Genomic DNA, 23,243 nt, shown 5'->3' with positions numbered 1-23,243 from the left:
CAGCGTCATTCCAAGCTTTCAAAAGCGTGGATGCAGTCTGACGCTCCTCCGCACACTGCACGGCCAGTGAAGCGGTTGATGCAAAGGCATTTCGGAAATGCTAGAATTATCAGCTGTCATTCCGTACAGCCTGAACGTCCGGATCACCTGATATTAATCCATGCGACTTCTGAGTGTGTTCCGTGCTCCGTGTTCAGTGCTCCAATTACGAACGTAGCTGAACCAAAGGCACGCACTGCTCAACGCTTTCTGAATGTTACCCTCGTGACACTCCGATCTGTTGTGGAACATGGTGTTTTTCGATTTTAGCTGGTGGTAGAAAAGGGTGGGTAGCATACTGGACACGTCTTGCGCCAGTCTCATTACAACTAGAAACCGATTTCATTTCGCTTTTCATGCGGTTCTTAGCTCCAGAGGACCAAACACCGATGTCATTTTGCTTTTTGTGCGGTTTTTTGCCCCAAGAAAATTAAAAACCGATGTCAGTTTGCTTTTTATGGGTTTTCTGGGCTGAGGGCAATTAAAAACCTATTTTTCCCAACCTTATGTCTACAACCTTGCCGTGGTGTGTGGATTTACCTAACTAACAGCTCTGCAGCTGTTTACCGCCGAACTTGTGCAGTCATGTACATAGAACGATAGTCGTATTACGATTCATCTGTTATGTATGTATGTCTGGTGAATAAATTAGAATGAGAAAAGCAATAAATGAGTGGAAAAATTATTTGAAACTATTTCGGCAAAATTCCCGTATTGTATGTTGATTCATAATCAATTGCAAGAGCCAGTTTTCGTTTAAGTGATCAGTTAAGCGGTGTTGCAGTGAAATTATTGCCAACGCGTGAAATCTTCGGCAATGTTAACGACGTTTCTTTCCCGAGTGAGAGTAGTGGGAAGAAATGTCGCCTTGCAAAGCCGCCTTCGTGCATACTCGTGGTATTCTGAATTTCTGTGTTTCGAATGTTTCTACGATCGGTATTATCCAAGGGAACGTACTAAATCTTCCTCAAGAATAAATGTAACAACAAAATATAAGGATTAAGAACTGATATAATAATATGAGAATTTAAAAAGATTGTAACCCCTGAAAATACATGTATGTTCTATAATAAATGTGTGACACGTATCGTCAAACCTGGTTGTAACTTTATAATTCTATGGGCATGGGTAGATAAACGAAAAATATAAAAAATAAAATGAAACCAATAACAGGATGTCGAATACGGGACGCATGAAACCAATAATAGGATGTCGAATACGGGACGCATGAAACCAATAATAGGATGTCGAATACGGGACGCAGAAGTGAGATGCCGGGATGCTAGCCACTACGACACTCGTTAAGCTACGCTTATCGCTCGCTAAAACGGGTTTAATTTACGGCGAAAACTTTGACGGTCGTTTTCTCAGAAATGGTCGAGTATTCATGGGTAATCTGAGACACTGTTCACTAATCTTGGCGCCTCTTCCACTGAGCGAAATTTCTGGGAAATCGGCACTTGCCGTGTTCTCCTCGTCAGAGGTAAACTGCCAGGCTATACATCCAAAGGTCCAGATTCGATTCCCAGTCAATTCCAGAATTATTTCTATAGTTTATCACTTCTTTCGTCTCTGGCAATGTTTGTCGATGTAAAAAAGTTCCGATTTGCGCAGTGGTTCGGAGTCAACGTTAAGTTGTAAGTCCCCCTACAAATGGCTTGGTAAGTCAATTGAACTGTAGAGCAATCGCCCTCCTGAATGTCTGCTTTCAGATCTTGCTCAGCCGCTTACTGGATAGAACCCAGCAGTTTGCAGAAGTATCAGGGGTGTTAAGAAATGGCTGTTCAGCTGTCGACAGCATCTGTGCGCTGCGATGGCTCACCAAGGAGACAAGGGAATGAAGCGTAGACCTGCATGTGCTCTTCATATATATTAAGATGGCACGTGACTACATCTACCGGGAGAGCCTGATGAATTGCCTAACCGAGTTTGATGGAATGGCGCCATTTCCATTCCCCACAGAAGAAAAAATTCAAAGCAACTGCTTCCACCGGTAGGGTTACGATTAACATCTTCTGGAAAGTGTGAGATGTGATTCTCATTGATGTGATGCCAAGGGCCAGTACCATTAATACAGAAGTATATGTCAACACATTAACAAAACTCAAGACGCGCTTTCGGCGACTTCGGCGCCACAGCAACCCAGGAGATGTTTTGCTGCAACACGATAACGCTCGACCCCACACAAGTCTGAGGCGGCTGAACACATCGCAAAACAGGGTTGGACAGCTTTACCCCCCTCCAGCCTATAGCCCTGACCTAGCCCCGTCGGAATTCCACTTGTTTGGTCCATTAAAGGATGCCGTTCGTGGAAGACATTTTGGGGACGATGAGGAGGTGATTCACACAGCGAAGCGCTGCCTCCACCTCCAGGTCAAGGACTGGTACCGGCAGGGCATACACGCCCTTGTTTCGCGCTGTAGGAAGGCCATAGAACAGGATGGAGATATCTGGAAAAATTGGGGATGTAGATAAAACACCATTATTTCGTGCTTGTAATTCTTATTACGTTCAATAAATGTTCAAATGTGTGCGAAATCTTACGGGATTTAACTGCTAAGGTCATCAGTCCCTACGCTTACACACTACTTAACCTAAATTATCCTAAGGACAAACACATACACCCATGCCCGAGGGAGGACTCGAACCTCCTCCGGAACCAGCCGCACAGTCCACGATTGCAGCGCCTGAAACCGCTAGGCTAATCCCGCGCGGCCGTTCAATAAAGAATTGTTGAAGAAAAAATGCGGTGCATTACTTTCTGGGCAATCCTCGTAGTGATACGCAGGATACTCATGAAGGGCTGGTAGACTTGTAGCTCGTGTATGGTTTCACTGAATGCAATAACGACAAAAAAACAGAAATGTTTGGAATGTAGCCACATGTATAAATTAATTTGCGATGTGGATGTAAAAAGATTCGTTCCATACCATTACGATCTATCGTGTAAAACGATCCATGGAGCAGGCCGGTGTGGCCGAGTGGTTCTAGGCGCTTCAGTCTGGAACCGCGTGACCGCTACAGTCGCAGGTTCGAATCCTGCCTTGGGCATGGATGTGTGTGATGTCAGGTTCGTTACGTGTAAGTAGTTCTAGGTTCTAGGGGACTGATGACCTCACATGTTAAGCCCAAAGTGCTCAGAGCCATTTTAACCATTTTTGATCCTTGGAACATGAAATTAACTAACAGTATTTTTGCGTTCCATTGCTCTTTTCTCTGTGTTTTTCGTCTTGGTGATTGAATATTACAAGTTTTTTCACTTTCGTGAAGGTACGAGGGCGTGCTGAAAAGTAATGCCCCCGAATTTTTATGTGAATACTCATAAAGAATACGAATGTTTTTGAATAGGGTCCGCCTTTAGCAAAACAGAATTTTGTTTTTTAACCCAAACATGTTTCACTGCAGTTGCAGCCTCTTCAGTGAGCTTTTATTTTTCATTTGTTAAAGATAAAGAATGTTCTTTACTGTTCGTGTACATGTAACTATTAGTGTTTAAATCGTAATTACAGATATTTGGAAAAAATCTGTGATTACGATTTAAACACTAATAGTTACATGTGTACAAACAGTAAAGAAGATTCTTTACCTTTAGCAGGTGAAAAATAAAAGCCCACTGAAGATGATGCAACTGCAGTGAAACACGTTTGGGTTAAAAAAACAAAATTATGTTTTGCTAAAAGCGGAGCCTATCAAAAAATATACATATTGTTAAAGTAAACACGGAAAGAAAGAGATTCAACCCCAAGTGATTAATCGTAAAGAATTTTATACAAAACAAACGTTATTAACATTTCACATCTTTATTCTTCATGTCTACGTATTCATTTCTCAAAGTAATGACTCTGGCGATGAACACATTTCTCCCAACGAGGGACTACATTGTTGACAACATCACTGCAGAATATTTGACTTCGTTGACGGAGCCACAACATCACCGCTGCTTTCACCGCTTCATCATAATCAAATTGAAATTCTTGAAGTTGTTCTTTAAGTTTTGGAAAAAAAATGAAACCTGTACGGGGGTCAAGGCGGGACTGCATGGAGGATGATCGATGACAGTGAACTGATGGCGTCGGATTGTTTTAGACGTCGCAACGATCCTGTGGTCTGGCATTGTCGTACTGAAGGAAAGGGTGTTCCATGTGTGGACGAACTCTCCGAATACGAAACTTGACTACAGCACAGTGTTTATCACGCAATGACATACTTGCTTTACACACCGCCTTGTTACACGCTACAATTCTGAGCCCTCTTGCGGGAGAGGGTTGCAAATACGTAGAAATGAAACGCAAAGATTTTTCAGCACGCTCTTCTATTTTCTAACAAGGTTTTTTATTAAACAATGGTAACTGAGGTAACAAACCGAATGAACTATTATTACGAGTACATTATTACTCTGTAATAAGCCGCCAGAGGCCGTAGGTCCCTCACACCAGAATATTCAGAAGGTATCAATGAAAGGTATCTCTTCCGTTTGTCAGGTGAACTCCGGTTCACTCCGTATGCGTCAGTTATACAGGTTTCATTAGGCATCTTCAGGGTAGTGGCAATTTCAGATCTGAAAGAGGACTGGAGCAACGCGATTCATTATAACTAAAACTATTCTCAGGAGCCCAATAGGAAGTCTTCCGAACAGCAAACAGGTCCAATGAAGAAGGAACACGTTTTAATGGAACATATCTGAATGACCCCTCCTACGGTGACGGCATAGTTCTCTTGTCTCTACTGCAGGTAAATTTCAACTCTGAAGAACAGAATGCAGCAATTTTTGAAGTAGGTTTTAAAATCATTCACAATAGTACCCAAGTAATGTTTAATCAACCCCTTGGAAAGAAAATTGTGCACATTAACAATATAGTGCAGAGAGCCACAGGATGTGTTTTTGCATTGAAGGCAGTTGAAGACGTAGACTGCAAGGATAGCAAAATAATAATAATAATAATAATAATAGTAATAACAGTAATTCCTGACAACTACAAAGAAACCTCCAAAATTAATTAGACAAAAATACCATCCAGTGGGTAACGTCAGAAACTCCATGAGGCTGTTTTCAGATGATGTGGTTGTCTATAAGAAAGTAGCAACGCCAAAAGACTACAGCGGACTGCAGAGGATTAATGACGCTGGACCCTGAAAGTAAATAAGTGTAACGTACTGCATATAAACAGGAGAAGAGATCGACTACTGTACAATTACCCTAAAAAACCATCTCCATCCACAGGCCCAGAGCGTCCATCGCCACCGACCGATTGCCGTGTCATCCTCTGGCAATGTTCTGTGTGTGTATGTGTGTTAGGGGTGCCGTACAACGAGGTCATCAGCGCCCATACGAGGTCAGCAGAAACGAATGTGATTAAAATGGAGAAAATGCGAGAAAAGAGATAAAAAGAAATTTGAGATAATATCGCACTCACTCTCTACCAATCTCACCCGTGATCACCCACACAATCACACTAGCTCAGATCTTGGAAGAGAGTGTTAAAATTGTTCAGATGTTCTAAAAGTGTTAAGTGAATCTAATTTACACAGGAAAGCCGTTTTATTTCGTCCATGGGCACCCACATCCATGAAATCTTTGTCTGTACTGCCTCACAGTGGGATAAATGTATTAACAGTTATTATGATTTCCTTAGGAATAATAGACAGTTTACTTCCCTTTTTTCCATACGTCTCATTTACATTCGACTGTGCTTGCATAACGGTAATGTTGTTGAGTTGAGTAATTAAGCTATTGTTCGTTCACTAACATCAGCAACCCTCAAGAAGTGTCTGTCTGTTCGGGTCAAGCATAGATCGTGAAGTGCTCCCCGCCCCCCCCCCCCCCCCGCCCCCCTCAACAGCCACAACACACCACCACACTGCCGAGCTGTGCGTGCGGATTGGAATGGACAGAAACGCTCCTAAAGCATCTATGCATCTACACATTGTGCAACAAATTCAATACCTAATTTTATAACATGGTTTTTGCTCACTGATGTAATGAAAGATGCGTCATTTTCTATTTTACCCTATTGGGTTCGGCCTTTTTTTCCCCTCTTTCTGAAGTAACATATATTTTTCCTCAGGGTTCAAGCTATCTTCATTTCAGCAAAACTGCTTCAGTGGTTTAGCTGTAAAAACGTAACCGATAGAACTACTTTCGCATTCATAATATTAGTATGAATTAAACTGGTTGGGCATTGCATAAGCATTGTATTCATTACGTTGAATCGTATTATGTGGAACATATCAACCAATAAAAGCAAATATGATAAAGTCCGAAAGTCAACGAATAAATTGGTTTTTCAAAGGGTAATAATTTTCCCTAATTCGCGTTATATTCGTCAAATCAATAAATGACTTGTACAATACACTTTCTAAAGTATTTTATGTTGTTACTAAGTGTTCATGCTATCTCCATACCAAATTTCATCAACATTGTTCAGCGGTTTAGTCGTGAAAACGTAACAGAGTTGCTTTCGTTGTTATAATATTGGTTTGGATTTTAATATGTGGACTTGACTTACGGTCATTCGCCTTTTGCTTCCCAATACAACGTTATGTCTGAATTAATATCTCTTAATTTTGTACACCCTTTTAATAGTTCTTTGGTCATGATCGAACCAATCTTGTGACACAGACAGGATGAAGATCTTGTGCAGGTGGGCGGCCAAACAGTCACATCAAGTAGTCTAGAGGTGTTATCGAGCATTAGGGGTGAGAGTGTCACTGATATGATACGCGAGTTGGGGTGGCAGTCATTGGAACAAAGGCGGTTTTCTTTGTAGCGAGATCTATTTACGAAATCTGAATCACCAACTTTCTCTTCTGAATGCGTAAATATTTTGTTGACACCCACCTATGTAGGGAGAAATGATCATCATAATAAAATAAGAGAAATCAGAGCTCTAACGGAAAGATTTGGGCGTTTCTTTTTCCCACGCGCCATTCGAGAGTGGAAAGGTGGAGAAGTAGTATGAAAATGGTTCGATGAACCCTCTGCAAGGCACTTAAGTGTGAATTGCAGAGTAACCTTGTAGGTATAGATGTAGACGTAGGTTACAGCTTCACTACTTGGTTTATCAGGTACTATAGAGTCCTCCATGAGGTTTTTCCATATTTGTTCCTCACCTGTAATTTAAGTGATTCATTTTAATACTTCCGGAAATATGTTGTAAATGCGACTTGTTAGTTTTTCCAATCTGTTTCATTTTTGTGCCCTTTTTGGCTAGAAAATCAGTTTTGTTAGAAACATCTAAGCTACAGTGAGATGGATCCACTGAATTGCAGTTGCCTTGTTCTTTGCAGTTGCCTTGTTCTTCTGCTCTAGTGATTAAATTACTTCTTTGAAAGATTGTTGGATTTTGTGTATTGATGACTCCACAAAATATAACTGCTTTGTCGCATGTGTGTAAAAATTTGATTAGGTGACTTATTTTAGCCTGATGGCTTTAGCTTCACCACCAAAAATGAGGAGCGTGGTCCTAAAATTTGATAGAACAGCAAATTTTGCTGTGTATTCCTATTCTAATGTTCCCTTCTTTCCCCGTTAATGAGAGTAGATTAATCAGTGTAGATGTGGTGCCAGCGATCTTCAGGATATCTCAGATTCATTGTTTCCAATATTCTAGGTTCATTATCAATTTATCTCTTTCATTTTTTATAATTATTTTTATGATTACTTTGTATTGTACATCCCGAATCTACAGATGATACAGATGCATGCATCTCAACACACATTTATCCAGAGTTAAAACTGCCCTTCATTCGGATCTCCAGGAGAGAATAATTAATTATAATTATGATCGCATATAAAATGAAATGGAGATGGGCGGAACAGGTAACGAGATTGATGGTTGGTGCATGAACCAAGAATATTTTCCGCTGGATATTTACAGTTGGAAAAGGTAGGGACAAAGATGAAGACCAACTGGAATGTGGGTAGTTGACATTATAAGCTAACCGGTCAAACGATTAGTCACCTCTAGTGAATTCTGTCATAGCGGCCCCTTATCAGTTAGAGGGTCTGCACTACAGACAAGCAAGATGGGCTGCCGACCTCTCGTCAAGATCGCAGAGCGAAACATCGCCAGTGTTTATAAACAATAACAGGCTTCCCGAATAAACACGGAACTACTTCGCCAGAAGACATGTGACAGTGTTCTTCCAATTGGAACTCAAATATCACTCATGTAGCACTCCACCGACTCGGCGTTATAAGCACGTCCAGACAGTCAGACTGGCTGTGTTTTACCTACCACTAGGGACAGCTCGGACCACTACTTACGCCGGCTCTAGACTAGTATACACTCGCCGTAGCATTCAGTAGCACGTTGTATCTTGTAATTGTAGAGTAGATTTTGGTCATTATTTTCTTCACTGTCTTGTATTCTTATCTGGTTTTGGCACCACAAGAATTGGAAGGGTTTTCTTGCTGTTCTCCCGTTTGAAGATTAGTATATGCGAAGAAGGCGTTTTTTTGTTTATTACAATAAAGTGTGTTCAAACTTGACTATTAGTTCTTTCCTGCCGGACGCAGGACACTACAAAATCATTACAAGAATCATTTAATACCGTCTAATTTCACACCTGGACTTCATAGCCACCTGGCTTCGGTTAGGAAGTGAGTCCACGAGGTCGTGCAGGTCCGTCGCATCCAGGTTAAGTCACTCGCTGAGGATTTGATCGCGCAATTCCACCAATTTGCGGCGATGCTGTGTCGGCCTTCTACCCGCTGTTCCAATATGTCCCACAGATTTTCTATGAGGTTCAAGTCAGATGATTTTGCAGGCCAATGGAGATGTAATAGGTAGGGAGTGTTCAGAAAGCGCCTCCGGACCCTTTCAGTCAGGATCTTTTTTCAAACACAATTCTGACGTCGTTTTGTAGTCGTGTGTTACACTTCTTGTAGACTCGTTGAACGGTCTGCCACGAAGCAACACCAAATCCAGCAATTTCGTACACTCTATGGCCGTAGGCATCGCCAAACGCGATTGCCCATTTCTGCCACTCTGTCACGTCCTTAATGTTATGATTAGACGAAACTACAGCCATCTGGCCACAACGGTGGATTCTTTGATTGCTCTGGGAGGGGGCTTATCGAATCACAAGATACGAAACGTTAGTTCGCTTTATTACATCAATGATAACAAATTTGCTTAACTTGATAAAATTCTTTGCGACAAGAGTGTTTGATAATTAGAACTGTCACTGACGATTAAAGCTTCACTGGATGCACTAATTAACAAACTGTTCTCTTGAAGTACAATATTCGACATTTACAAAAGTACATGTCTATCTGAGACTTGACTGACCCTGGTCCTACTCGATGATGTCGGCTACTTCAGCTGAGGTCACGAAATGGGGCAGCGTGCTTCCATGCTCGGCTCTAAATTGACCTCCGCGCGAGGGCACTGCTGTGCTGAGAGAGACGGCGTGTCTTCATCGGCCTCTCCCATCTGTCGTTGCGGATTTCAGCGAGATATCGCTAACGTCTGTGGTCTCGATGTACACTGCCGACTTTAGTGTGGCATCGTCATCTTTGGACAATGGGCTGTGTGGGGTAGCCGTGAGATGTGAGGCGCCTTGTCACAGTTCACGCGGCTCCCCCCGTCGGAGGTTCAAGTCCTCTCTCGGGCGTGGGTGTGTGTGTTGTCCTTCGCGTAAGTAAGTTTAAGTTAGATGAAGTAGTGCGTAAGTCTACGGACTGATGACCTCAGCAGTTTGGTCCCATAGTCCTTCCCACAAATTTCCATTTCCAAATTTTGGGCGATACAAGACTTATAGTTACCTATGTCTACGAACAATGTCCACTTGAAGCATAAATGTCTCACTGATCACTACTGCCTTATGTTCACGTAGACGCAATACCCTATCAGTTGACCATATGACTTGATTCCTGCGCCCTCTGTAAAGGCTTAAGAATTCGTTCGTGCGAGTGCACTTGGTATGACTAATTTTACTGTCTGGTGAGCTTACAATATGCAGGAGCAATGTGGATGCGTATTTCTGAAGGCTGTAATGCGTGAAAATATCGAGAGAAAGTTTTTATCCGGCTGTGTACGGTCACAGGGCTGTTTGAATCACGTACGAGTGGCACAGAAATGCTGGATAATCTGTACTGGCAGATTCTTGAAGATCGACCCCAACTACACTACGTGATGAAAAGCATCAGGATACCCCCAAAGACATACGTTTTTCGTATCAGGTGCATTTTATTGCCACCTACTGCAAGATACTCCATATCAGCGACCTGAGTAGTCATTAGACATCGTGAGAGAGCAGAAAAGGGTGCTCCGTGGAACTCATGGACTTCGAACGTGGTCAGGTGACTGGGTGTCACTTGTGTCATACGTCTGTACACGAGATTTCCACACTCATAAACATCCCTAGGTCCACTGTTTCCGATGTGATAGTGAAGTGGAAACGTGAAGGGACACATACAGCACAAAAGCGTACAGGCCGACCTCGTCTTTTGACTGCAGAGACCGCCGACAGTTGAAGAGATTCGTAATGTGTAATAGGCAGACATCTATCCAGACCATCACACTGGAATTCCAAACTGCATGAGGATCCACTGCAAGTTCTATGACAGTTAGGCAGGAGGTGAGAAAACTTGGATTTCATGGTCGAGGGGCTGCTCATAAGCCACACATCACGCCGGTAAATGCCAAACGACGCCTCGACTGGCATAAGGAGCGTAACCATTAGACGATTGAACGTTGTGTGGAGTGACGAATCACGGTACACAATGTGGGGATCCGATGGCAAAGTGTGGGTACGGCGAATGCCCTGTGAACGTCATCTGCAGGGGTGTGTAGTGCCAACAGTAAAATTCGGAGACGGTGGTTTTATGGTGTGGTCGTGTTTTTCATGGAGGGGGCTTGCACTCCTTGTTGCTTTGCGTGGCACTATCACAGCACAGGACTACATTGATGTTTTAAGCAACTTCTTGCTTCCCACTGCTGAAGAGCAATTTTTCAACACGATCGAGCACCTGTTCATAATGCACGGCCTGTTTCGGAGTGGTTACACGACAATAACGTCCCTGTAATGGACTGGCCTGCACAGAGTCCTGGCCTGAATCTTATACTACACCTTTGGGATGTTTTATAGCGCCGACTTCGTGTCAGGCCTCACCGACCGATATCGATATCTCGCCTCAGTACAGCACTCCGTGAAGAATAAGCTGCCATTCCCCAACAAACCTTCCAACACCTGACTGAACGTGTTCTTGCGAGAGTGGAAGCTGTCATCAAGGCTAATGGTGGACCAACACCATACTGAATTCGAGCATTACCGACGGAGGGTGCCATGAACTTGTAAGTCATTTTCAGCCAGGTGTCCGGATACTTTTGACCACATAGTGTAGTCTACAAAAGCCTACTTAACAAAGTACCGAGAATCGGTAGTAAGTGAAGAATTTGGATCTCACATAGATCCTGTAGAAACTGAGAAAACAAGACTAGCGTAATTACAGCACTGTAGCGGGTTTCAGGATGGCTTTGGTGTTAATGACGTCGTTGCAGGTCGCGAAGACGATGTGAGATGTTTGATGGGGCAGGACGTACATAGGTCCCAGTAGACACCCATCCTAAAGTCATAGAAACGGTGAGAAGAGCACAGTAGATATGCTCATTGTGAACAGTACAGAAGTTGGAATGACGTCTCGCTGCGGTCATCTTACAGGCTGCCTCTAGACGGTGGTGTGTGTTTAGCTCAGCATGCGGTCTCGAGAGGTGGCTGTCTCATAGTGTCGCAGCGCCAGACAGACTTCGATGAAGTCGTGACGTCAGCACCTTGACGAGTGCAGAGCTGCGTCAGTACTGGGCAGGTGGCAGTCACACACCAACAATGTTTTCTGCAGTAAGTCAGTCACGCTGTTTGTTTCAGGTGCATGGCGAAGTAACAGCCTGCGGCGGACCGAGTGCCGGTGGCACCCAAGAGTGAAGGCGAACCAAGGATCCCAGCATGGGGCCACAGTGTCAGCGCCCACGGATGCAAGTCTGTGGCAGCAGAGTGCACGTGCTCTCGGTAGGCAGTGGATCGGCAGCAAGTCAGATGACTCAGCTCCTGGCGGCATTAGGCATAGGTGCAGCTGATACTTCCGCAGAATACGGAGGCTGAATCTAGTTGCAGTAGACTAGATGGTCCTCACTAGGTCGACGACTGCCATAGAGTACCTCTCGGAGCTGGCTGCAGACGATGACATATACTGCGTAGCCGGGGCAGGCGGTGTTTACGGTCACTCGACCCTGCCCTCTTGTGACAGGACAACATTTCTGATCACGTAGGCCCCGGAAATGGCTAGTGACAGGCTTGGTTGCGGCGTAATCCGGGTCACCTCTGCTACAGGCTGCCCTGCGTACAATGCTGTGTCGTGTTCCAGCTCCCTCCGCTACAATGGAGGCTGAACATTCTAACAACCCTACCACAACAAAGGTCAAAAATTAATTATGATTGTAGTGTTGCTCACGCTGCTAAATATTGCATTTTCGGGCAACAACAATGTTATATTATGTGGCAGGTGTCATTAGAGCACAGTTAATAAAGTCATTTCTTGAAATAATGGATAAACTAGGCACTCATCTTTTCGTGTTTCCCACGCTGGTCTCGTTGTGAACTCATGGCTCAATCGTCGAAAATCTAGGTACTGATGATTCCAAGCTCTGATGCAAAGAGGCCTAGGTGTTATTCTGCGATATTCAAAAGTTTTATAGATGTGTTTCATAAACCATTCTTGAAGATTAAACTTTTGCAAGTTAGGACAATGCTGATGTAAAAAAAGTAATCAGCACTCCGAATTTAAGTTACACTTCTTTTTTATTACTTTTGTTGCAATATCACGTAACTCGTTCGAAAACATGACTTCACAATATAAAACATACTTGAAAACATCTTCCTCACTGTTAAAGTTCACATTTCATAAACTGACTTCAATTTGCGTCTTTTTAACATGACGATCAAAGCTTGACTCTCTAATAACCGCTTACGCGCCCAAAAATCAGAGTTACAAGTACGTCAAAGATCATAGTGACAAAAGAAAGAATACACATAAGAATAATATCATTGCAATATATACGTATCGATGTATCGAAGTACCTCTACATTAATGAAACCAAATCTGAATGTTGTCACAGAAATATGTTAACTATTTTACAGAAACACAGTAGAATAATGCTGGTGTAGAGAGGTTGAGGTGAGGTGCCGTAATGGTTACGTAATTCAAGTACCAATACAACATGCAGTAATTAGCTTAGATTTAGAGCCTTCCATCTCTAGGCCGCTTTAGGGCCTGGAGTCTTCGCGACCTGAGGACAGCTTTCTGTTTGCTTGGCCACATGTTAGAGGTGCCAAGTTGAAAGGCAGCGGAGCAATGCACGCACAGAGACAATTAACACAGTAAACGGATCCCGAGTTTACTCATGTTTCGCGCGCCTTCCGTTACTGACAGAACACAAGATAATTACATCAGTACTCCGCAAGTGTGTGACAGAAGGTATTTCTGGTACCACTAACTGATCCTTCTTCTCTGTTCCACTGACGAAAGGCACGTGGAAGGGTCGATGGTCGGTAAACATCTGTATTAGCTCTAATTTCTCGAATTTTCTCGTCAGCGGTCAGTTAGCTAGACTCCTGAGGAAGTGATATGTAATGCTACTCTTCCCGGGAAGTAGTCTCTCTAAATTTCAATAGTAAACCTCTTCGTGATGCACAATGCCTCTCTTGTAGCGTCTTTCTCTGAAGTTTTTGAGCACCTCAGGAACGCTATCGCGGGAACAAATCATCCCGTGACGAAACGCGCCGCTCTTCGTTGAATCTTCTCTATCTCTTCTATCAGTCCTACCTGGTGAGAGTCCCAGATTGATGAACAGTACTCAAGAATTAGTCGAATAAGCGCCTCGTAAGCCACTTCTATTGTGGATGAAATCCATTTCCTCAACATTCTTCCTATGAATCTCAGCCTCGCATCTACCGTCCCTACCTTTTATTTTGTGTGGTTATTGTTCTAATAGTCGCTCCGTGTAGATACTCATAGATATTTTACGGCAGTTACTGTTTCCAGTGATTTGTCAACAGCAGTGTAGTTGTACGGTAGTAGAGTTATTTTCCTAAGTATGCGCTATGTTGTTCGTGTATTCGACATGGAGTCTGTACTTCATATATTTAGGTGTTTACACCAGTAGACAATGTATCAGACTTGATTGTCTTCACATACTTTTCGCTTATTTAACATTTTGATTGTATTTTGATATTCCAAACATGTACTATTTTCGTCCTGAATTTCTTTCTGGTTTTAGAGATGGCCCTTTTCAGAAAACGGAAGGAAATGAGCGAATCTGAAAAATACTTTTACAGGTTTTTGATGATGATTTTTTAGATGTTCGTAGAGATGATGAAGATCTGGTTGATTGGGTGAATGAATGTTTTAATGGTTCTGTGAGAGTGACATCACTACACCTCGAAAAAAGCGTAGCAGGCAGTGTTTTCAGGCGATTCCAACAATAACGGTGAAGATAATTCAGTTCTTGTGAATCATTCGTTTCGTCATAATGTTAACCCTTTCGAGATGGTTCACTCGGGCACTAGCTATGACAGTGCACGCGTCACACTCAGCGCCGTTTCGAATGTGTTAAGCAGTCATTGTTTCAGCGCTCCACATGTGGTTGGTACGGGTGGAACCCTGACATGTGATACCATACAGAGCATCCTCTGCCACGTGGTTCACAGTGATTTCCGGAGTAGGGGTAGGACAGGTAGTGGAATTTAACTAGACTCCGGATTGGGCAATGTCTTTTTAGCTATTGAAATCTTTTATGTAGCGATCCACCGCCGCTTTGTCCCCACTGCTCTCAACCGTGGACGGTGAGACACCTTTTACTTCAGTGCCCGTATTTTAATCCACTACGCGCCCGTTTACAGCTGTCACCTGATATACCTTCCCTTTTAGCAGATGACGCACGCTCAGCCGATCGCGTCCTTGGGTTAATCAGTATTAGTGAGATGACATCGGTCATTTGAAGCTCTTTTCGGGGAAAACAACCCCCCTTCAATAGCAATTTTCTAAGATTTCGTTCTGTTCTTTGTTTCCCTCCTTCTTCAGTTTCGCTCCCATTGCTGCTGATTTAAATTTCGGTTTTTTACCCTTCAATAAGCCACAGAATGGGCGCTTATGACCACAGCAGTTTTGCGCCCTAAATCAACAACAAAAAAATTCTCTCTGGTTTCAGCAACACGAATAGAATGGCAGCAGAACTGAATGTCCCTTTGAGCTCCAAAAGCACCGTTATTTAAAGGACCAAGCCCGAGCCTATGATTCGATGGCTCAAGGTGTATGAGCGCATTTACTCTCTTTTATCAGACTTGTCAGTGCTCTTTGCCTCTCTGTGGTAACTGAATAATTATTCTAGATCCTCAAGCTCGTTTCTTTCTGGCTACATTTGAGTTTGCAGTGGCAGTCAGGTGGGGAAGTTACATAGCGTTACCTAACAGTGCCTTGTTATCTAGCACAGCAACGCTTACGTTTCTGTCTGCCTTGCTGTGAGGTCTGCTGCATCGACGGTATGCCTTGTTGACATTATTATCGGCGCACCATCCCAGAGCTATCCTTCGCCATTCTGAGCTCGTCTGGCAGAACATTTAAAAATATTTAAGCTTGTACAATTTTAAATTAGTCTGCTGTGCAACAGAAGATAGATTAAAAAAGGGTACGACAAGTCATCAGTTAGAAACAGTCTCGATCACGTTTTCAGATGTTTATTCGTTAGGGAAAACGCGATCGAGACTGTTTTGCTCAAATTACAGAATGTTAGGACAAATTAGCCAACTACTAAGAAAGCGGCAATTAAAGGACGATTGGGACCAAGCCCACTTGTGTTTTCAGAACAACAAGAAAAAGAATTAATCTATCATATATTAATGCTAGAGAGTAAGTTTTTTGGATTATCTGTGAAAGATGTCCAACTTTTGGTAAAGGATCTTACAACCACAATAAATAGAAGCATAAATTAAATGATGAAATGAAGATGGCGGGAAAGGACTGGTTATATGCTTTTCTAAACAGACCTAAGTACAAAGTTTATTTACTGTTTCCAAAAAATGCTTCGATGTCGAGGGCCATTGGTTTCAATAAAAATTCTGTTGACAATTTTTTTTTAATTTGTTAGAATATGTTTATGAGAAGCATAAACTTTCTCTTTGTGATATACAGAATGTCGAAGAAACAGGAATAGCCGACCACTGTTTCACCCAAGTCATCAAAAGTTGTTACTTGATGAGGGAAGAAACAAATTTGATCATTAGTATCAGCTCAGAGTAGGGCTTTAGTTACAGTTGAAGTTCGTATGAGCACAGCTGGCAACATTATGCCAGTAATGCTTTTTTTCTCTTGAAAGACGAAAGGCCCCATGCTCACTGATGAATCACCATGAGCTACCTTTGTTAAATACCATTCTTCTGGATGAATGCAAACTGATTTTTTATGTATACTCGTTTCGAAAGTTTACTGAGTTTTCTAAGCTGTCTGCAGATAAACCAATTTTCTTGATTTTGGACGGATATGCCGCAAATACGAAGAGTCTTAATCTGATCAATGTTATTTTTTTGTGCTTGTCACCACTCTGTTTCCACAAAATGCAGTCGCTGGAAGTGACCTTCATGGCTTATTTGAGTACTTATTACTTACAAGTAGTTCGTCAACGGCATGCAACACATCCTGGAGCGGCTGTGACCAATCATCAGATAGTCAAATTGTACGGTGCCGCTTTCGATAAAGCATCAGGAACGGAACTGCTATAAACGGTTTCAAGAAAACAGGTATTTATCCACTCAATAAAAATATTTTTCCATATCGCTTTTTCGCCCTTCAATGACCAGAGATAGACATGGTCCCCCAGAGTTAACTATCATTCCAAAGAATCTATTTCTACGATAAAACCCTGTTCTAGAAGAAACCTCACCCTTATAGCTAAATCTTATTCCAGAAGAGAACCCAACAGAAAACTTGAACCACAAACAGAGAATAAACCTGAAAATCTAGTTAAGCTTCGGTCTCTTTTACACTCCTGGAAATTGAAATAAGAACACCGTGAATTCATTGTCCCAGGAAGGGGAAACTTTATTGACACATTCTTGGGGTCAGATACATCACATGATCACACTGACAGAACCACAGGCACATAGACACAGGCAACAGAGCGCGCACAATGTCGGCACTAGTACAGTGTATATCCACCTTTCGCAGCAATGCAGGCTGCTATTCTCCCATGGAGACGATCGTAGAGATGCTGGATGTAGTCCTGTGGAACGGCTTGCCATGCCATTTCCACCTGGCGCCTCAGTTGGACCAGCGTTCGTGCTGGACGTGCAGACCGCGTGAGACGACGCTTCATCCAGTCCCAAACATGCTCAATGGGGGACTGATCCGGAGATCTTGCTGGCCAGGGTAGTTGACTTACACCTTCTAGAGCACGTTGGGTGGCACGGGATACATGCGGACGTGCATTGTCCTGTTGGAACAGCAAGTTCCCTTGCCGGTCTAGGAATGGTAGAACGATGGGTTCGATGACGGTTTGGATGTACCGTGCACTATTCAGTGTCCCCTCGACGATCACCAGTGGTGTACGGCCAGTGTAGGAGATCGCTCCCCACACCATGATGCCGGGTGTTGGCCCTGTGTGCCTCGGTCGTATGCAGTCCTGATTGTGGCGCTCACCTGCACGGCGCCAAACACGCATACGACCATCATTGGCACCAAGGCAGAAGCGACTCTCATCGCTGAAGACGACACGTCTCCATTCGTCCCTCCATTCACGCCTGTCGCGACACCACTGGAGGCGGGCTGGACGATGTTGGGGCGTGAGCGGAAGACGGCCTAACGGTGTGCGGGACCGTAGCCCAGCTTCATGGAGACGGTTGCGAATGGTCCTCGCCGATACCCCAGGAGCAACAGTGTCCCTAATTTGCTGGGAAGTGGCGGTGCGGTCCCCTACGGCACTGCGTAGGATCCTACGGTCTTGGCGTGCATCCGTGCGTCGCTGCGGTCCGGTCCCAGGTCGACGGGCACGTGCACCTTCCGCCGACCACTGGCGACAACATCGATGTACTGTGGAGACCTCACGCCCCACGTGTTGAGCAATTCGGCGGTACGTCCACCCGGCCTCCCGCATGCCCACTATACGCCATCGCTCAAAGTCCGTCAACTGCACATACGGTTCACGTCCACGCTGTCGCGGCATGCTACCAGTGTTAAAGACTGCGATGGAGCTCCGTATGCCACGGCAAACTGGCTGACACTGGCGGCAGCGGTGCACAAATGCTGCGCAGCTAGCGCCATTCGACGGCCAACACCGCGGTTCCTGGTGTGTCCGCTGTGCCGTGCGTGTGATCATTGCTTGTACAGCCCTCTCGCAGTGTCCGGAGCAAGTATGGTGGGTCTGACACACCGGTGTCAATGTGTTCTTTTTTCCATTTCCAGGAGTGTAGAAATCAAGAATGTTAAATCGTTTACGAATGAGCCCTGTTGCTTTAAATGTTAGGAACCACAAGATTTTAGGAGTGACACCTTGGCTACGTCGTGGGTTGTTATATCAGCCAAAGATATAAAACCATCACCTCGAGCTGCAAACAGGAAAACAGAAGTAAATGGCAAAAGAAGGGGCAAAACTGTCATTTTAGCAGCCTCAAAATATAAAACTGAATTGGAATGTCATTTAAAAGAAAAGAAAGAAATACACGATAAAAAAGAGAATCAAGCAACATGTGAAAAAAAACACAAATAATATGTTCATCAAAAAATCCTCATTCCTTCGACAACGATTCCATGGATGAAGACAATAAAAACAAATTGCTTGTATTGTGATGACATATTTTCAAACTCAGAAGAAGGTCGGATTCAGTGCACAAAATGTCTTTGCTGGGGCCACGAAAGCTGCAGTGCAATGGAAGATGATTATTAGTTTACACGTGAATTTTGTGAATAATATTGTTAGTTAAATTATATTTAAATAAACATTTCTGCTGCTTTTCCCATAAAGTCAGTATGTGTGCCCGCTCTTACACCGCTAGTATGGTGAGGGTGGTTTGACTCTTTCTGTACTGAAGCTATGACCATTCAGGAATAATATATTGTACTCAATTAAATAATGATTATTTTTACTAGATCTGAGAACCTCTAGAGCAAATAGTTTAGCTCCAAAGGTCTACCAGATCTTACCCCAATTTCCTCATGTATGTACATGCTGTGGAATTGTCAGATGCCTGATGATGACAGCGGTGAAGCTACTTAAATGCATTAAAAAGTAATAACTGGACTTATAACACACCAGCATGGGCGATTAGTCTAGAAATATGTTTGGAAGTTACTAAACATGTTACTTTTTTTGAGAATTCGAATGTTAATTTTCGTCCGTCGGGATGGGGCAACAGCTACGTGCCAATGTGCGAGAAGCGCCTTTAGCCATGCTACCCGCTGAGCACTGTTATACACTCATCTACGATGCACGCATAAATGTGTAGGATACGGGAAGCACTGTAAATCCGCTCGAATGTTTGTAAGCGAAATGCGTGTAACATTTACGTTTCTACATTTGGAGAACTTCTGCTTAGACTGTACTGAATCATTAGAAATCGATAAGAGTGTTTTGTCCACAACAGTTACCATCCTTACACATCTTACCATTATAGTGCTGTGTGCAGAGCTGTGTTAGCCATCAGGAACCGAATGTCGTATACTGAGATGTACTAGTGCGATCCTCATCGCCGGTATAACTACCAAAACTCTGTCCTGTACCCTCTTTCTCCCTCCGCCCCCCCCCCCCCCCCCCCCACCCTCACCATTTCTTTCTACGCAGATACAGACAATTTTATAACATAATGAAACACGCTCCTATCGTAGCACAAAAAAGGAGAATGTGTCCTCATCAGAATTACGGATGTAAAAGAAGGGAACTAGCTTTCGCAATTATCTGACAGCTTCAGAGACATCTACGAGAGCCGTTCAATATGTAATACAATAAATTATTTACTCTACCAATTTCAGTCTAAAAAAAAGCGGAATTCGTTGCGGGACATCGTGCTATACTCCCGCTTCAGCCTCCATAGTTTCATGAAGTTATGAGAGGTGGCTCCTATCGTAGCACAAAAAAGGAGAATGTGTCCTCATCAGAATTACGAATGTAAAAGAAGGGAACTAGCTTTCGCAATTATCTGACAGCTTCAGAGACATCTACGAGAGCCGTTCAATATGTAATGCAATAAATTATTTACTCTACCAATTTCAGTCTAAAAAAAAGCGGAATTTGTTGCGGGACATCGTGCTATACTCCCGCTTCAGCCTCCATAGTTTCATGAAGTTATGAGAGATGGCGACGCTATACGTAGGGTTCAAAATAGCGTCTGCAACATAGGAGCGTTCCAAGCACTGATCTGTCATTGAGTTGCTTTTGGCGGGAAACCAGACCTGGCAGTGAACAAAAGCACGGTGAGTCGTTGGCAGAGACGTCTGTGCCGCACGGAGTGGCCGCGCGGTTTGAGGTGACATGTCACGGATTGCGCTGCCCCTCCCGCCGGAGGTTAGAGTCCTCCCTCGGACATGGGTGTGTGTGTTGTTCTTAGCATAAGTTAGTTTAAGTAGTATGTAAGTCTAGGGACCGATGACCTCAGCAATTTGGTCCCTTAGGAATTCACACATTTTGCAGATACGTCTGTCATCATCGCCACAAGGTTGTGCAAACCTGTCCGACTTCACGCGTGTCGACCGGCCGGACAAAGCTGTGACTCGTGCAACGTTGTAACGTGCGGACACTCTCATTCAAGGAGATCGACAGATCACAGTCAAACACCTCGCTGTTCAACTGGACGTCTCTGTTGGTAGTGTTGACAGACTCATCCACCAGTTTGGGTACTCAAAGGACTGTTCTTCCTCATCTATCTTACAGCCGGATCTCGCACCTTCCGACTTCCATCCGTATGGCCCAATGAAGGAGGTACTCCGTGGGAAGCAGTACGTGAATGATGTGGAGGTTATTGATGCAGCAAGATGTTGGTTCAGACGTCGACCAGTGGAAAAGTACTGTGCGGGCATACAGTACCCCCCAGTAAGGTGGTGTAAGGGCATCGCATTGAACGGAGATTATACTGCAAAATAGGGCTTATTAGCCGTAAAAGTGGGAAATAATATCGTGTATTTGAATCCTGAATAAAAACAACCTCCTTTCAGAAAAAAAATGTGTTACATTACTGACTGAACGCCCTTCGTAAACCAAAGCATCTTGACTTATTCGTGCTTCTTCACTTGTCAGTAATAGTACCCATCCATACAATACAATGCACCGTACCAAGTAAAGTAACATAAGACCTGGTCATGTCGGATAACACGACACGTACTCTCTTGTCATCCGACGTGGCATTTGTCATGTTGTACAATATAACACAACGTGCTATTAAAGTTTAGAATCCACGCATTTCCACTCTAAGTACTTCCCATTATAGATGCACCCCCACTGTCGAACATTTCCTATCGTAGACTCATCCTACTCTCTAAAACCACATAAATTTCTATTTGTTCTTCAACTCCTTTGAGGAGGAGTTAAAGACCTGAGGTTGGTCTAAGAGAGCTCTTTACGCTGGGGAAGCAGGTTTAACTCGTAAAAGGGAGCGAATATGTCAAGATGTTTTGATTTAAATGTCTTTGAAGCTACCAGACAAGTCGAAAAGCTAGTTTCCTTGTTTTAAATCCCCAATGCTGTTCAGGATTGTGCTGCGATAAGAGCATTTTTCATTCTGTTTCCCAACTTCTACCCTACCATAATTTTGACATTAGACCGCCATAGCGACCGATGTAGTTTTTGTTGACTCGGGCGACGACGGATCGATGCAAGGTTGTATCTTTTTATCATGTTGTTTATGTCGTGGCAAGGGATAAAGCTTTCACAAAGTAACAAGACGATCATTTTTACATGTATTTCTCTACCTTCTTACACAATTTGAGCCGATCAACACCAGTTTGAAATACAGAAGCAGTGCGTGTAAAAGGACCCAAAAAACGTGCTTTTTGCACGTAAAATCCGAATGAAGGGAGATTTTTGCTAGCGAAGTTTCAACATTATTGTAAGAATGCATCTTTTTATTTATTTGATTCACTTTAAACCGTTTCCGCGCATTCAGTTCAGGTAAGAATGAATTTTACGTATTACATTTAGTTCTTTTAAACAATCTTATCTCGACAACGGATAAAGATTATTGGATTAAAAAAATTCCTTTTGACTTTATCCACTTTTACATTCGCGCTAAGATTGAACCGATTCGCAAAAGTTTACAGTATAGAATAGCACCTTTCACAAATCTCACAGGAAAACGCGTTTTTTGCACGTGAAATCCAAACGAAGAAAGATTTTTTCAGTCTGTTAAAATTTATCTTAGATCCATTACCGATATACCGGCTGACCAAATTTGAAACATCAGTCTCGCTCCAATCCGGAGCTATTTAAGGGTGAGTATTTTTGCACCTAAAATCCGGAGAGGGGACTGTTTTTGCACTTAAAACGCAAATGGTGTACATAAAAATGATGCCTTAACCGATTCGCACTTTTTACCTGGGCGCCAACTCCAATTCGTCGTTCAAACTTTGCTTAATATACCGTAATATAGCTGCAGTAAGACAGATGTGCGTATGGCTGCACAAGTGGCCTCTCTCCCGGGCTCAGATCAAGACTTTTTTACCCCATGTTCCTAGCTCAAATAGGAACCGAGCAAAAAGACCCCCCAAACAGCGTTTCTGCACGCAGACTTTTCAAACACACACTGACAAAAATAATCGAAACACAAAAAATAACTAATGTAGAGTAATTAATAATAAATAATTAATGTAATAATTAATGTAGAGTAATGAAATTTCGGCAATACATTTGTCTAGGTAACGTACGTAAGTGATTAACGCTGCAAGATCACTGGTTAATTACAAGCGAGAGATAGTCCATTGGAAATATGAAATGCTGGTACATTAATAACTGGTGTAATCGACATAATGTCAAATGTAAACAGGCATGCATTGCGTTGTACAGATGTTGTGTGACAGTTTTTGGGATGGAGTTCATGCCTGTTGCACTTGGTCGGTCGGTACAGGGGCGGTTAATGCTGTTTGTGGATGACGCTGGAGTTATTGTCTGATGTGTCCTACATGTGCCCGATTTCAGGCAGATCTGGTGATCGATCAGGCCAGGGCACCA

The sequence above is a fragment of the Schistocerca americana genome, chromosome 4 (genome assembly GCF_021461395.2).
Source record: "Schistocerca americana isolate TAMUIC-IGC-003095 chromosome 4, iqSchAmer2.1, whole genome shotgun sequence".
Taxonomy (NCBI): Eukaryota; Metazoa; Arthropoda; class Insecta; order Orthoptera; family Acrididae; genus Schistocerca; species Schistocerca americana.
This window is presented reverse-complemented; position numbering follows the sequence as displayed.